This window comes from Prionailurus viverrinus, chromosome E2, assembly GCF_022837055.1.
Source record: "Prionailurus viverrinus isolate Anna chromosome E2, UM_Priviv_1.0, whole genome shotgun sequence".
Classification (NCBI taxonomy): domain Eukaryota; kingdom Metazoa; phylum Chordata; class Mammalia; order Carnivora; family Felidae; genus Prionailurus; species Prionailurus viverrinus.
This window is the reverse complement of record NC_062575.1, coordinates 44,179,470-44,195,154: the sequence shown is the minus strand read 5'-3', so window position 1 is coordinate 44,195,154 and position 15,685 is coordinate 44,179,470. Positions and strand designations below refer to the sequence as shown.

Here is a 15,685-nt window from a genome sequence, read left to right as displayed (position 1 = left end):
GGTTTTCGGTGCAAAAAGGGAGGCTTTAGGAAAGCACAGGGACAGGACCGTTGGGCAGAAAGAGCTGCACTGGGTTGTGTGAAGTGGCCCATTGTATACTTTCAAGTCGGGAGGGGGTTAGGGATAGCAGAAGTGTAACGAATTTGGAAGGAAAGTTTCCAGGTCCTCCAGGTGCCCACTGGTGTTAGGAAAAGGTCATTTATTACTTTCTAGAAACACCTCAGTCATGAGATACTTCAGATGTATGTCAGTGGATCATATGCTTGGAGGACGATTGCTAACATACATCTGGGGGAGGGTGGGTAGAGATAAAGGAAGTTTCCAAGGGAATTTTTATTATGTTAAAGGAGACTTACAGGATCCAGGAGGTTGGACTAATGTTAAGCTAAGATTGCTTTTTGCCCTTAGCAAACTACTAACATCCAGGCAGCTGAGTTCCCAGAAGGTCACTGTCTGTCGTCTCAAGGACTTGTCAGTTGGCTGTAAGTTGTAAGGCTGTTCAATTGTTTTTCTTCTGCCTTTGTTTTCCACATCAGTAAATGTGGCCTGGAAGCTGGAAACAGGAGGAGGAAGAGGTGCTTCGTGAGCGTCCCCTGGGCCCTGGGCAGGGCTTCCCAATCCCCTCAGAGGAGCAACCACAGCCCCCTGACAGACCCCCTTCTCTCCTGGTCCTCAGAGCTAGTTTGCCTTTGGCACAACGGAACAATGGCCAAGGTACACAGAACATTAGACCTGCTTTCTTCAAACTTAAAACACGGTGAAGGCAGATCATTCCAGGTAGAGTCCACATTAAAAAAATTTTTTTTTTGTTTATTTGTTTTTGAGACAGAGAGACAGAGCGTGAACGGGGGCGGGTCAGAGAGAGGGAGACACAGAATCTGAAGCAGGCTCCAGGCTCCAAGCTGTCAGCACAGAGCCCCACGCGGGGCTCAATCACACGGATCGTGAGATCATGATCTGAGCCTGTCAGATGCTTAATCGACTGAGCCACCCAGGCGCTCCGGTAGAGTCTACATTGTAAACAACAGATGGCTTTCAACGGGAGATGGTCACACTTTACAAAAGCAACCAATGTTTTGGCTAAAGCCCAACGTGAGAAATGAGAAGGGATAGAGCCACAACCCTTTGGCTGTTCCTTTGCAGCTGAGTTGCGAGGTCAGAGGTGGGCATGAGGCCTCTGGGGGTAGACAGGGCTTGAAAGGTCTGAGAGGCCAGCTCTGGGAACCCCCTCCACTCTGAAGATGTGGCTGCAGGACAGAGGGAGGAAGGGGACAGGAAGGCCTGAGAGCAGGATTTCCTTCTGCTGCCACAGGGTCTGAAGCTCCACTAGCCCCACAGGGACACTGCAAGTTTGCATTAGGGACTGTAATAGGTCAACTTATGAGATATCAGGAAGCTTGTTGTATATAAGTTCGGCTTAAACTCACCTTTCATGAAAAATTGAGATAAAAGCTTATGTGGTTCCCTATTAGGGTTATCGGAAATTACTCACCGCCCTATCTCGCTTCTGTAACTTCGCCTGCTTGCTAAATAGATACCTTAGGTTGCAAAACGCTCCCCCACCCCTTCTACCAAGATCTGGCCTAGGCACGACCAACATGCAAAAAGTCACGAACTCACTGCCCCACCGTATCTTAGGTGTCTAACTATGGCCTCTGTAAGTTTAGAAGGACCCCCGAGTATGAGATCCTGAACCAGTGTTTGTTTTGGGCTTTCACAGAAGTGCTGTTCCTGTTCCCTAAATATTAGTTCTGCTTAAAACCACATTTGCTGAGTTACTGAGAAATAAAACTTCCTCTTAACTGCTTGTTTGAGCTTCTGGAAACCTGCTCGGCGTAATCACCCTTCCCCATTTTCAGGCACGGCATCCTGTTCGAACTAGATAGAAGACTAATATTGTAAACCACATGATTCAGCATTCAACTAGCTAGAGTCATCAAGTTATATTTTAAAATTCTTCAGGACTGTGTGATTGGTGCCCGCCTTATATTTTAAAAACCTACAACATTGTGTGATTGGTGCCCGCCCTTTCAAACTGCCACCCTTCGCAACCCGATTGGTCGATACAGGCTTTATAAGACATTCCCAAAGCTTGTTCGAGGCCAGATTTTCAGGACCTGTTGTATTTCCCTGTCTGGCCTGGCCATAATAAACTTGTTCTGATCCTGTTTTTGCTGTCCGGAGTTCATAAGTGATCGTGACCTACAACAGGGACAAAATACGTTCCCGAATGTTCTTATGGAAAATTGGTTACTCAGCAGTGGCACAGAAAAAACATACAATTTAGAATTAGAGTTTAAAAGCAAGAAAGATAAAGATAAAAAATAAAAATAATAATAATAATATTAAAAAAATAAAAGCAAGAAAGAGCCACTAACATCAGGAAAACTGAACAACCACAGAAGAGAAATAAAGATTGCTAGTGGTGACTTCCCTCTGTGTTTTGCGTGTGAAAAGGAAAAAGCAGGTCAGGGAAATGCAGGATTCCAGGCTCTGGATGAAGGACAGTGAAATCCCTTCTAAATAAGAGAGGTTTCCGTGATAATTATCATCTAAAAGTACATATGTTTTCAGAAAATAGGGAACTAGCAAGTCCCCAAAGTTACTAAATTGCTACCTTGAGTGTGGGGCAAGGCAAGCAGGGAGGGCATGGGGGAAGCCAGGAGAGACCTGCTTTGCTCCACTGGACAGACAGCAGCGCTGTGGGATGAAGAAACCAAACGTGAGGAAAGGGGACCTTGGTGTGGCTTCGTGGTGCCCTCCCATCTGTACCCTAAAGGGACTCTTCAACTTCACAGGTTGTTTTCAGCTTCTGAAATGAGGTGATAATTTGGCTTAAAGCCGAAGACTTTTACCTACTGCTCAGAGAAAACATTCACGCATCATATATTTGAAAAGGGTTAATATCCAAAATATATAAGGAACTCTTACAACCCAATAGCAAAACAAACAAACAAACAATCCGAATAAAAAATAGGCAGAGGATCTGAATAGACATTTTTCCAAAGAAGACATACAGATGGCCAACAGACACATGAAAAGCTGCTCAACATTACTCAGTATCAGGGAAATGCAAATCAAAACACAATGAGATATCACCTCACATCTGTCAGAATGGCTGTTATGAAAAGGACAAGAAATAACAAATGTTGACCAGGCCCTGCAGAAAAGGGAACGCTTGGGCATTGTTGGTGGGTATTTACCTCCATCAGGTACAGCCAATAAGGAAAACCATATGGAGATTTCTCAAAATATTGAAAACAGAACTATCATATGATTTGGCAATTCCACTTCTAGGTATCTACTGAAGAAAATGAAAATACTAACTCCAAAAGACAGTTCTACCCTGCTTCACTGCAGTATCATTTACAATAGCCAAGATTTGGAAACAACTTAAGTGTCCATCCATAGATGAATGGATAAAGATTTGGTATATCTATACACACACACATACACACACACACACACACACACACACACACACACACACGACTATTCCTCAGCCATTAAAAGGAATGAAATCTTGCCATTTGCAACAACATGGAGGGACCTTGAGGGCATGATGCTAAATTAAATTAAGTCAGAAAGGTAAATACTGTATGATATCACGTACATCAGGAATCTAAAAAACAAAACAAACACCAACAACAAATCAAACTCAGAGACCGAGAACACATTGGTGATTGCCATAGCGGGAATTGGAGGGTGTGCAAAACCGGTTAAAGGGGTCAAAAACTATAAACATCCAGTTAGAAATTATTCATGGGGATATAATGTACAGCATATGCCTATAATTTGTATTGTATTGCATATTTGAAAGTTGCTAAAAGAGTAGATCTTAAAAATCTTCACCCCAAGAAAAAAATGAAAAAAAAATTTTGTAACTATGCGTGGTGAGGGATGATGTTGACCAACCTTATTGTGGTGATCTGTGTGTCTGAAGGCTTCCTACCTTGTTCTGGAAAAGATCTCGTCTCTGATCCTTTGTCAGGACAGACTCAGACCACCCACCTCCTCCATCCTGAGGGGTGGTGGTATCACACCGTGAGAAGCTAGAGGTGGTGGAAACCCTGGGAATTTGTGCCTGAATCCAAGAATCAGGCCAGCCTAAACGTGTGTGCATTCGGTGGTTGCAGGAGGGGTGGGGAGGGGATGGTATTAGGCCTACGTTAGGAGAGGTGGTTCTAGGCCTCCATCAGGTAGGAAAAGCAGAGTCATACCCTTTGTGCTACAACTGGTTTAATGAAGAATACCATGCCAGAAGGAAGGCAGACTCAGGCTAGCTGAGCATTACCTCTCTCCGAGCCCTTCCTAGAAGTTCTGCTCATCAGTCTTTCAGTTGGTAATTCATCTCTAAGACCTTAAATCTTCTCCACTTTATGATTTTGGACAAGTTAAGTTTTTGGGGTTTAAAATAATACGTTAGCTGCTGATTCCACAGGTAGTCGGGGGAGAGGACCTTGGAGGGTTTGTGGTAAAGCAGATACTCGTTCCGGTGGCTCTCACCATGCCTCGCAGCTTTGATGTGGTTGGCTCGGTCGGCCATTTGTGCCTCGTGGCGGGCCTTGCCGAGCCTGTAAACCTCTGGCACTGGCCCCCCAAAAAGGCCCCTGTGTAATGAAAGTCCCCCTCATCTTCAGGAACATGGGCTTGTGACTGAGGCCAACGTTCATAGGGGAAGTGGGTCCGACTGAGCCCACGGTAGCCAGGAGGCAGGGTGCGGAACAGGGAGGAGAGGATCTCCACGCCCGTGTGGTCGCTGAACTTCATGTCCGCATCCACACACACAAGGTAACCCGCTTCCCGGTGGAAGCGTTGCTGGGGAAAATTGATTATCTCCGTGTGGTGCGTGGAGATGTCCTCCCAGTGGGCATGGCTCTGGACCTCGAGGATGATTGTCTGCCTTCCTTTTTGGATGTTAATATGAGGAACGTGGTCTGGCCGGTCAGTGAAGATGTAGTCGTTCACCCCGTGTCCCGCCATGAAGTACATCTCTGCAGTTCCAGCAATATCTTCAGGTGGGTTTTGGGTTTTTTAGCAGGAAACGTGATGAATCCAATGGTGGCATTCTGGAGCCGGCACTGCTCATTCAGGATGTCAGTTTTGAAAGTCCCCTCCCAGAGGATGGGAGCCAGCCGAGGGGTCATGACAAGGACGTCCTTCCTAGAGGGTGTTAGCACCTGTGGCTGTTGATACACCATCCTTGGTAATTTTACACTTTTCAGACCATTGTGGTCTCTAACAGCCATGCTTGCATCAACCTGGACGCTTTCCAGCTTCTGGCTTCTTGGGTTCAGGTAACCCTTAGACCTGAAGATAATGATGATAAGAACTATGAGAAGAAGAAAGGTCACTCGATGAAGTGAACGGCATTTCTGTGTTGCAGCCAGTATGTGCATTAGCTGGGCCATGTCTGCATGACCCAAGGATGCACCTCTTGTCTCCTCCAAGATACAAGGGTACTTGTGTCTCCTAACTTTCCCCTCTCGGTGGCTGAGGCAAGTTGGAGCTGATCGCCCGACCCTAAAGCACCCACACTCCCACTTCCTGCTCCCTACTCCAGCAACCCAGGTTCCCCTGGGGCCTGAACCGGTGCAAGTGAGTACCTGAGCACAGGGATGTCCTGGATGCCCTTGGAGAAAGGAAGGATCCGAGGAGACCCTAATAAATTTAGGTTCCTTCTGAAGTGCTGTCAAAGAAACCAGGTGTCAGGACTTAGCCAACAGACAGCTAGAACTTAAGGACGAGCAGGAAGAAGGCAAGTCAGGGCCCCCGAAACAGATTCAGGGGACTGGCTCAAGGTAGACCACTGAGCAGGTAAAGGCCAGAGACTGTGACGAAAGCAAGGCAGGGCAGTAGTCACCAGTGATGCCCTGGTCAGGACTTATGGTGTGGCCCTCCCTTGTTAACAGCTGAGAGCTAAGCACCGAGTTTCCTGAAAAAATCCTCAAGGTCAAGATCAGACTGTTTTCAAGATCATATCCATACAGCTAACATGGGCAATTGCTCGGAGGCCTGATTTGGAAGCCATGGTGGAGGGAACAGAAAACCTACAGATTAGAAATGCTTTCCTTCATTCTCTTAATAATTACTTAAACTCCACTAGCATTTGCTTTTTATGCTACAGGCCTCACGCCGTTGTTAGGATTAGGCTGCTGAGCTTAATGTGCATTATCTTGTTCAATCCTTACAATAAGCTTGGGGGATGGGTGCTATGTTACCCACGTTGTACAGGTGGGTGACTGGCCCACAAGTACATGGCTGGCGGGTAAGTGCTGAAGCTGCCTTAGCAGCCCGATTTGAGAATATTCTGTGTTCTGTCCCTTCGTCTCACTTGTGTCTTCAAGGTTTCCCTTATTGGGTTCTTTCTAAAGTCAGGTTCTTTGGTTTTCTCGCTGAGCCTTCACATGTCAGCTGTTCCTCAGACAGACGCCTCAAGACACGGCCTTTTGTTGACGCAGGGCTTATCCTATTGCCACTTCATACACCTCCTCCCGCTGATGTCCTGGGAAACTCCAAACATATGCCTCCTAGAAAATGAAGCCTCAGACACAGACTTCTGATGCCACACTGGGGAACCAACAGCAGGTGAAAAAGGGCCCCTTGGTGGAGAAGGAGCACCTGCCACCTGCACCACGAAGTGGGCTGGTGCTCTCACGACACCTTGCTCTCTCTGTGACACCTTGCTCCTGCTTTCATGCAGAAGTGCTGGCTGGAGATGTGGGTCTTCAGGGGTTAAAAAGTCTTCTTAGAACAGTTCTTATTGTGTTGGAAGAGGGAGGGAAGAGTGTTCTGAGTGTCTTTTACTGCAGTCATCTTCTCTTTGTGGTGTGGATCATGACATTTGCCTGGCTGTGCATAAGAATGACAGTGTACCGCCAGCCTCACGACCCTTCCGCCACAGCACTTCAGGGGGTCCAGCATAGCATTAGTGGCCCAGCGTAATTTTTTCCAACATCTCTGACCTGCTCACAGTTCCCCAGCAGGCCTGCCTCCTCAGAGATAACCTGCCTGGGTCCCACTAACACCACAAAGAACAAGCATAGCCCATAACAGGCAGAGAGTCCATGCAGATGACTGCAGTGAAAGGAAAAGTGACTCAGACACAACAGCAGGGCATAACAAACACCCAAAGGATACTCTCCTGATGTGCCAGGTCTGGGTGGACAAGGGATACTGCACTGCAAGGTGCTCTAGGACCTCTTCTTCATAAAATCACAACCTTCGATAGCAAAAGACACCGCTAACTTTCTTAACACAGAGAAAGAGACACACAGAGGCAGACAAAATAAGGAGAGAGAGAAATTTACCCCAAATGTAATAACAGGACAAGGCCACAGCCAGAGATCTAAGTGAAACAGATATATGTAACATACCTGATAGAGAATTTAAAGCAATGATCATAGGATACTCACGGACTTGAGAAAAGAATGGAAGGCATGAGTGAGATCCTTAACACAGAGAAGGAATAACACAGAAGAGATAAAGGGCACAATTAAACAACCATAGTTGGTGGAATGAACAGCTGGATGGAAGAAGTGGAGGAATGAATTAGTGACCTGGAGATAGAGTAATGGAATGGAATGAAGCTGAACAAAAAAGAGAAAAGGCTTATGTAGAATGAGAATAGACTTAGGGAACTCAGTAACTCCATTACACAATAACATTCATGTTGTAGGAATCCCAGAGAAAGAGAGAGAAAAGGGGCAGAAATTTTATTTGAAGAAATAATAGCGGCAAACTTTTAATCTGGTTAAGGAAACAGTACACCAGATCCAGGAGGCACAGAGAACCCCCAATAAAATTGACAAGAACAAACACACACCAAGACATATTGCAGTTAAACTTACAAAATACAGTGATGAAGAAAACATTTTTAGAGGAGCAAGACAAAAGAAGTCATTAACCTACAAGGGAAAACCAATAAGGCTAGCAGAAGGTTTTTCAGCAGAAATTTGGTAAGCCAGAAGGGAATGGCATGATATATTCAAAGTGCTGAATGGGAAAAATCTGTAGCCAAGAATACTTTATCCAGCAAGACTATCATTCAGAATATAAAGAGAGATTAAGATTTTCCCAGGCAAACAACAACTAAAGGAGTCATAACCACTAAACCAGCTCTTCAAGAAATATTATAAGGGACACTTTGAGGGGAAAGGAGAGACCAAAAGTGACAGTATGAAGGTAGGAAACACAAAAGCAGTATAAATGAATATTTCTGTAAAAAATCAGTAAAGGAACTCACCAAAAAAAGAACATAGAGTATAATAACATATATCTAAAACATGGGGAGGAGAGGAGAAAAGAATGGGTTCAAACTTAAATGACCATCAACTTGATAGAGACTGCCATATGCAGAAGAGATTATATACAAATTTAATGGTAATCATATATCAAAAACCACTAATAAATATGCAAAGAATAAAGAGAAAGAAATCCAAATATATGACTAAAGAAAATCAGCAAAACATGAAAGAGAGACAAGAAAGGATCAGACAAAATCTTCAGAAACAACCACAAAATGTGTAATAAAATGGAAATAAATACATATACTATCAATAATTACTTTGAATATAATTGGACTAAAAATTCCAATCAAAAGAAGGGTGAAAAAATGGATTAAAAAAACAAGACCTATCTATATTCTGCCCACAAGAGACCCATCTTAGACCAACATAGGGGCATCCCAACATAGGGGCATCAAGCAGTTAATAACAAACATAAAGGAACTAATCAATAACAGTATAAGAATGGTAGGGGACGTTAACACCCTACTTACATCAATGGACAGATCATCTAAACAAAAATCAACAAGGAAACAATGGCACTGAATGACCCACTGGACCAGATCGATTTAACAGATATATTCAGAGCATTCCACCCTAAAACAGCAGAATACACATTCTTTTCAAGTGCAAGTGGAACATTCTCTAGAATAGATCATATATTAGACCACAAAACAAACCTCAGCAAATTCAAGATACAATTCATACTATGCATCTTTCCTGACCACAATGCTATGAAGTTAACCACAAGAAAAAAAAATCTGGAAAGGCCACAAATACATGCAGGTTAAATAACTTGTTACTAAAAAATGAATGGGTCAACCAGGAAATCAAAGAGGAAATTAAAAAGTACATGTAAACAGAGGCACCTGGGTGGCTCAGCCAGTTAAGCGTCTGACTTCAGCTCAGGTCATGATCTCACAGTCCGTGAGTTCGAGCCCCGTGTCAGGCTCTGTGCAGACAGCTCAGAGCCTGGAGCGTGCTTCGGATTCTGTGCCTCCCTCTCTCTCTGCCCTTCCCCTGCTCACACTCTGTCTCTCTCTCTGTCTCTCTCTCAAAAATAAATAAACATTAAAAAAAAAGTTAAAAAAAAAAAAGTACATGGAAACAAAAGAAATGAAAACACAATGGTCCAAAATCTTTAGGATGCAGAAAAAGTGGTTCTAAGAGGGCAGTATGTAGCAATACCGGCCTACCTTAAGCAAGAAGCAAGAAAAATCTCAAAATAAACAACCTAACGTTGCACCAAAAGGAGCTAGAAAAAGAACAACAAACAAAACCTGAAGTCAGCAGAAGGAAGGAAATAATAAAGATCAGAGCAGAAATAAATTATATAGAAATGAAAATAACAATAGAACAGATCGATGAGGGGCGCCTGGGTGGCTCAGTCAGTTGAACATCCGACTGCGGCTCAGGTCATGATCTCGCGGTTTGTGAGTTCGAGCCCCGCTTTGGGCTCTGTGCTGACAACTCAGAGCCTGGAGCCTGCTTCGGATTCTGTGTCTCCCTCTCTGCCCCTCCCCGCTCATGCTCTGTCTCTCTCTCTCTCTCTCTTTCTCTCTCTCTGTCAAAAATAAATAAACGTTAAAAAAAATTTTTTTAATTAAAAAAAAAACCAGATCAGTGAAACCAGAAGCTGATTTGGTTATTTAAAAAAATGAATGAAAATGATAACCCCCTTCCTAGATTTATTAAAAAGAAAAGAGAAAGAACCCAGATAAATAAAATCACAAATGAGAGAGGAGAAATAACAACCAACACCACAGAAATACAATTATAAGAGAATATTATACAAAACTATATGCCAACAAATTGGACAACCTGGAAGAAATGGATAAATTCCTAGAAACATATAAACAACCAAAACTGAAACAGGAAGAAAACCTGAACAGACCAATAACCAGGAAAGAAACTGAAGCAGCAATCAAAAACCTCCCAGCAAACAAAAGTCCAGGACCAGATGGCTTCACAGGTGTATTTTATCAAACATTTGAAGAAGAGTTAATACCTGTTCTTCTCAAACCATTCCAAAAAATAGAAGAGGAAGGAGAACTTCCAAATTCATTCTATGATGCCAGCATTACCCTGATTCCAAGACCAGACAGATACGGACTCCACTTGTAAAAGAGAACTGCAGGCCAATATTCCTGCTGAACATGGATGCAAAAATTCTCAATTCAAACACTAGGAAACTCAATCCAACAATACATTAAAAGAATCATTCGCCACCTTCAAGGGATTTATTCCTGGGCTGCAAGGGTGGTTTAGTATTCACAAATCAATCAATGTGCTACACGACATTAAAAAAAAGAAAAGAACCATATGATCCTTTCAATGGATGCACAAAAAAGCATTTGACAAAATACAACATCCATTCATGATAAAAAACCCTCAACAAAGTAGGGTTAGAGGGAACATACCTCAACATGATAAAGGCCATATATGAAAAACCCACAGTTAATATCATCCTCAATGGGGAAAAACTGAGATATTTTCCTCTACAGTCAGGAACAAGACAGGGACATTCACCCTCACCACTGTTATTTAACAGTTTATGGGAAGTCCTAGCCACAGCAATTAGACAAAAAAAAAAAAAAAACAATAAAAGGCATCCAAATTGGTAAGGAAGAAGTCAAATTTTCACTATTTCAAGATGATATGATAACCTATATAGAAAACCTGAAAGACTCCACCAAAAAACTGCTACAGTTTCAGTAATGTTGCAGGATACAAAATCAACGTATAGAAATCTATTGATGAAAAAAATTGAAGATAACACAAAGAAATAGAAAAACAGTCCATGTTCATGGATTGGGAGAACAAATATTGTTAAAATGTCTATATTACCCAAAGCAATTTATACATTTAATGTAATCCCTTACCAAAAATACGAACAGCATTTTTCACAGAGCTAGAATAAACAATTCTTTTTTTCCCATCAATTCTAAAATTTGTTTGGAACCACAAAAGACCCTAAAGTAGCTAAAGCAACCTTGAAAAAGAAATGCAAAACCAGAGGCATCATTATTCTGAAGTTCAAGTTATATTACAAAGCTGTAGTGATCATGACAGTATGGTACTGGCACAAAAACAGATACATAGATCAATGGAACAGAATAGAAAACCCAGAAATGAACCCACAACTATATGGTCCATTAATCTTGGACAAGGCAGGAAAGAATATCCAAATGAAAAAAGACAGTCTCCTCAACAAACGGTGCTGGGAAAACAGAACAGCAACATGCAAAAGAATCAAACTGGACCACTTTCTTACATCATACACAAAAATAAATTTGAAATGGATTAAAGACCTAAATGGGAGACAGGAAACCATCAAAATCCTAGAGAAGAACACCTCTTTGACATCGGCCATAACAACTTCTTGCTAGATATATTTCCTGAGGCAAGGGAAACAAAAGCAAAAACAAACTATTGGGACTTAATCAAAATAAAAAGTTTCTGCACAGCAAAGGCAACAATCAACAAAACTAAAAAGTAACCTACAGAATGGGAGAAGATATTTGCAAATAACAAATCTGATAAAGGGCTCGTATCCACACAAAATATATAAAGGTCTTATAAAACTCAACACTCAAAAAAATGAATAATCCAATTAAAAAATGGGCTGAAGACATGAATAGACATTTTTCCAAAGAAGACCTAATGACACATGAGGCCAACAGACACATGAAGAGAGGCTCAACACCACCCATCATCCAAGGAAACAGAAATAAAACCACACTGAAATATCACCTCACACCAGTCAGAATGGCTAAAACAACAGGTGTTGGTGAGGATGTGGAGAAAGGGGAACCCTCATGCACTGTTGGTGGGAATGCAAACTGGTGCAGCCACTTTTCCTTATTGCTTTCTTAATACCATTTTCTTTTCTCTAGCTACTTTACTGTAGGAATACAGTACATAACACATATTACAAAATACATGTTAATCAACTGTTTGCATTATCAGTAAGGCTTCCAGTCAACAGTAGATGAGTCAAAAGATACGTTATTTTGCAGCTGGGTCTTACAGAGAAAAGATCTCAGGATCCCCCAGGGTTTCCCTACATTTAAAAAGGGCCACTCCTCAGTAATGAGGGATCTGAAAAATAAGCATCATGAGATTAGTGATCCTTCTGAAATGAAAGGAGGAAAGTTCATTCCCTAATCTTCTAGGTTAGGTTAGGTTCCTTCCAAAGCTTACATCACAGAGCAAAGAGGACATGCAGTAATTCATTTCGGAAGTCCTAGAAATGCTATTCCTGGAGAGCCAATCTCATTGGATCCCCACTTCTTTCCTCCCCCAGTTTTATGCATAGCCCCACCCCCCACGGTGTGTCAGTGCCCCATCCCCCACATTGTTCAAGGATCAGACATAATACGAATCCTTCTCAAACTTCCCAAAAAACAGGAGAGGAAGAAACACCTCCACATTCATTTTACAAGGCCAGCATTACCCTGATAATAAAACCAGACAAGGACACTACAAGAAAAGAAAAACAGGCCAAAACCCTGATGAACATGGATTCAAAAACTCTCATCAAAATATTAGGACAACAAATTCAACAGTACATCATAAGGATTATATACCATGATCAAGTGAGATTTATTCCATGGATTCAAGAATGATTTGGGGCGCCTGGGTGGCTCAGTCAGTTGAGCATCCGACTTCGGCTCAGGTCATGGTCACGGACTCGTGGTCCATGAGTTCAAGCCCCGTGTCGGGCCCTGTGCTGACAGCTTGGAGCCTGGAGCCTGTTTCGGATTCCGTGTCTCCCTCTCTCTCTGACCCTCCCCCGTTCATGCTCTGTCTCTCTCTGTCTCAAAAATTAGATAAACGTTAAAAAAAAAATCTTTTTTAAAAAAACAATGATTCAACGTGGGGTGCCTGGATGGGTCAACTGGTTAAGCATCCAACTTTTGGTTTCTGCTCAGGTCATGATCTCATGGTTTGTGAGTTTAAGCCCCACATCTGGCTTGGCACGATCAGTGTGGAACCTCCTTGGGATTCTCTCTCTCCTTCTTTCCCTGCCCCTCCCCCACTTGTTTGCATGCTCTCTCGCTTTCAAAATACTTAAAAAAAAAAAAAGAACGATTCAACATCCACAATTAATCAATGTGATACACCATATTAACAAAATTAAGGATAAAAATCATAAATCATCTCAATAGATGTAGAAAAAACATTTGAAAATATTTAACATCCTTTTGTGACAAAATTCTCAACCAACTGGGTACAGAGGAATGTACCTCAACATTATAAAGGCCACATATGATAAGACCACAAGTAACATTACACTGCATGGTGAAAAGCTAAAAGCTTTTCCTGTAAGATCAGAAACAAGTCAAGGATGCCGATTGTCTCCACTTTATTCAACATAGTAGAAGGTCCTAGCTCAACCATTAGATAAAAAATAGAAATGAAAGACACCTAAATAAGAAAGGAAGGAATAAAATTTTCCCTATTTACAGATGACATGTTAAATACAGAAAAGAGTCCATCAAAAAACCATTAAAATAAATTAATTCAGTAATGTTGCAGAATATAAAATCAATATATAAAAATTGGCTGCATTTTTATAGACTAACAAAAAGAGTAATTATGAAAAATCCCATTCACAAAAGCATCACAAAGACTAAAATATTTAGGAATAAATTTAACCAAGAAGGTAAAAGATCTATATGCTGAAAACTACACAAAATTGATGAACAAAACTGAAGAAGTCACAAATAAGTGATATTATGTGCTTATGTGCTTAATAAGATATTATGTGCTTATAGAGTGGAATAATTAATGTCATGAAAATGTCTGTATTACCCAATGTGATTTACAAATTCAGCGCAATTCCTATCAAAATTCCAATGGCATTTTTCACAGAAAAAAAAAATCCTAAAATTTGTACAGAATCACAAAAGACCCCAAATAGTCAAGGCAATCTTGAGGAATAACAAAGCTGTACTTACCTGGCAGGAGAGATACCATGATCATGAAGGTGGTTTTCCTGGAGCAAGGCTTATCCATCGCACTCTGAATGTACTGATCTCTGTGATTTTCCCAAATGTGGGAAGTGAAACAGACTCTTAACTATAGAAAACAAACTGATGGTTACTAGAGGGGAGGTGGGCAGGGGTATGGGTTAAATAGGTGATGGGTATTAAGGAGGGCACTTGTAATGAACACTGGGTGTTGTATGTAAGTGATGAATCACTAAATTCTACACCTGAAACGAATATCACACTGTATTTTAACTAACTGGAATTCAAATAAAAACTTGGAGGGGCACCTGGGTGGCTCAGTCAGTTAAGCTTCTGGCTTCAGCTCAGGTCACTATCTCACAGTCCGTGAGTTCGAGCCCACATCGGGCTGTGTACTGACAGCTCAGGGCCTGGAGCCTACTTTGAGTTCTGTGTCTCCCTCTCTCTTCACCCCTCCCCTGCTCTCTCTCTCTCTCTCTCTCTCACTCTCTCTCTCTCAAAAATAAATAAACATTAAAAGGCACCTGGGTGGCTCAGTTGGTTAAGCCTCCAACTTCGGCTCAGGTCATGATTTCATGGTTCGTGAGTTTGAGCCCTGCATCAGGCTCTGTGCTGACAGCTCAGAGCCTGAAGTCTGCTTCAGATTCTGTGTCTCCCTCTTTTTCTGCATCTCCCCTGCTCACACTGTCTCTGTCTCAAAAATAAAAATAAACATTAAAAAATTTTTTAATAAAATAAAAACTTGGAAAAAAAAGCAATGAACACTTCCTAATTTCAAACTATATTGTGAAGCTATGGTAATCAAAACAGTATGGTATTGGCATAAAAGAAGACACAGAGACCAATGTAATAGAATAAAGAGCCCAGAAATAAACCCATTCATACATGGTCAATTAATTTACAACAAAGGGGCCAAGAATATACAATGGAGAAAGGATATTCTCTTCAATAAATGGTTCTAGGATAAGCAGAAAACTACATGCAAAAGAATGAAACTAGACCCCTCTATTACACCATGCACAAAAATCAATTCAAAATGCATTAAAGATTTGACTATAAGACTTGAAAACATAAAACTCCTAGAAAACATAGGGGGTAAGCTCCTTGACATCAGTCTAGGCAATAATTTTTGTATTTGACATCAAAAGCAAAAGCAGCAGGGGCACCTGGGTGACGCAGTCGATTAAGCCCCTGACTCTTGATCTTGGCTCAGGTCATGATCTCACAGTTGGTGAGTTCAAGTCCCACATCAGGCTCTGTGCTGACAGTACAGCACCTAGCTTGGGATTCTGTCTCTTCTTCTCTCTGCCCGTCCCCCACTTGTGTTTTTTTCCCTCTCTCTCTCCTCTCAAAAAAAAAAAAAAAAAAACTTAAAAAAATAAAAAATCAAAGGCAGCAAAAACTAAAATAAAAGAGTGGAACTAC

General features: G+C 41.8%; 2 pseudogenes; one reads left to right on the top strand and one right to left on the bottom strand.

Annotated features, from left to right (window-relative positions):
* Positions 1 to 4,327: 4,327 nt before the first annotated feature.
* LOC125152558 (histo-blood group ABO system transferase-like) lies at positions 4,328 to 14,821 on the bottom strand (annotated as a pseudogene).
* LOC125153841 (uncharacterized) lies at positions 14,241 to 14,373 on the top strand (annotated as a pseudogene).
* Positions 14,822 to 15,685: the final 864 nt, after the last annotated feature.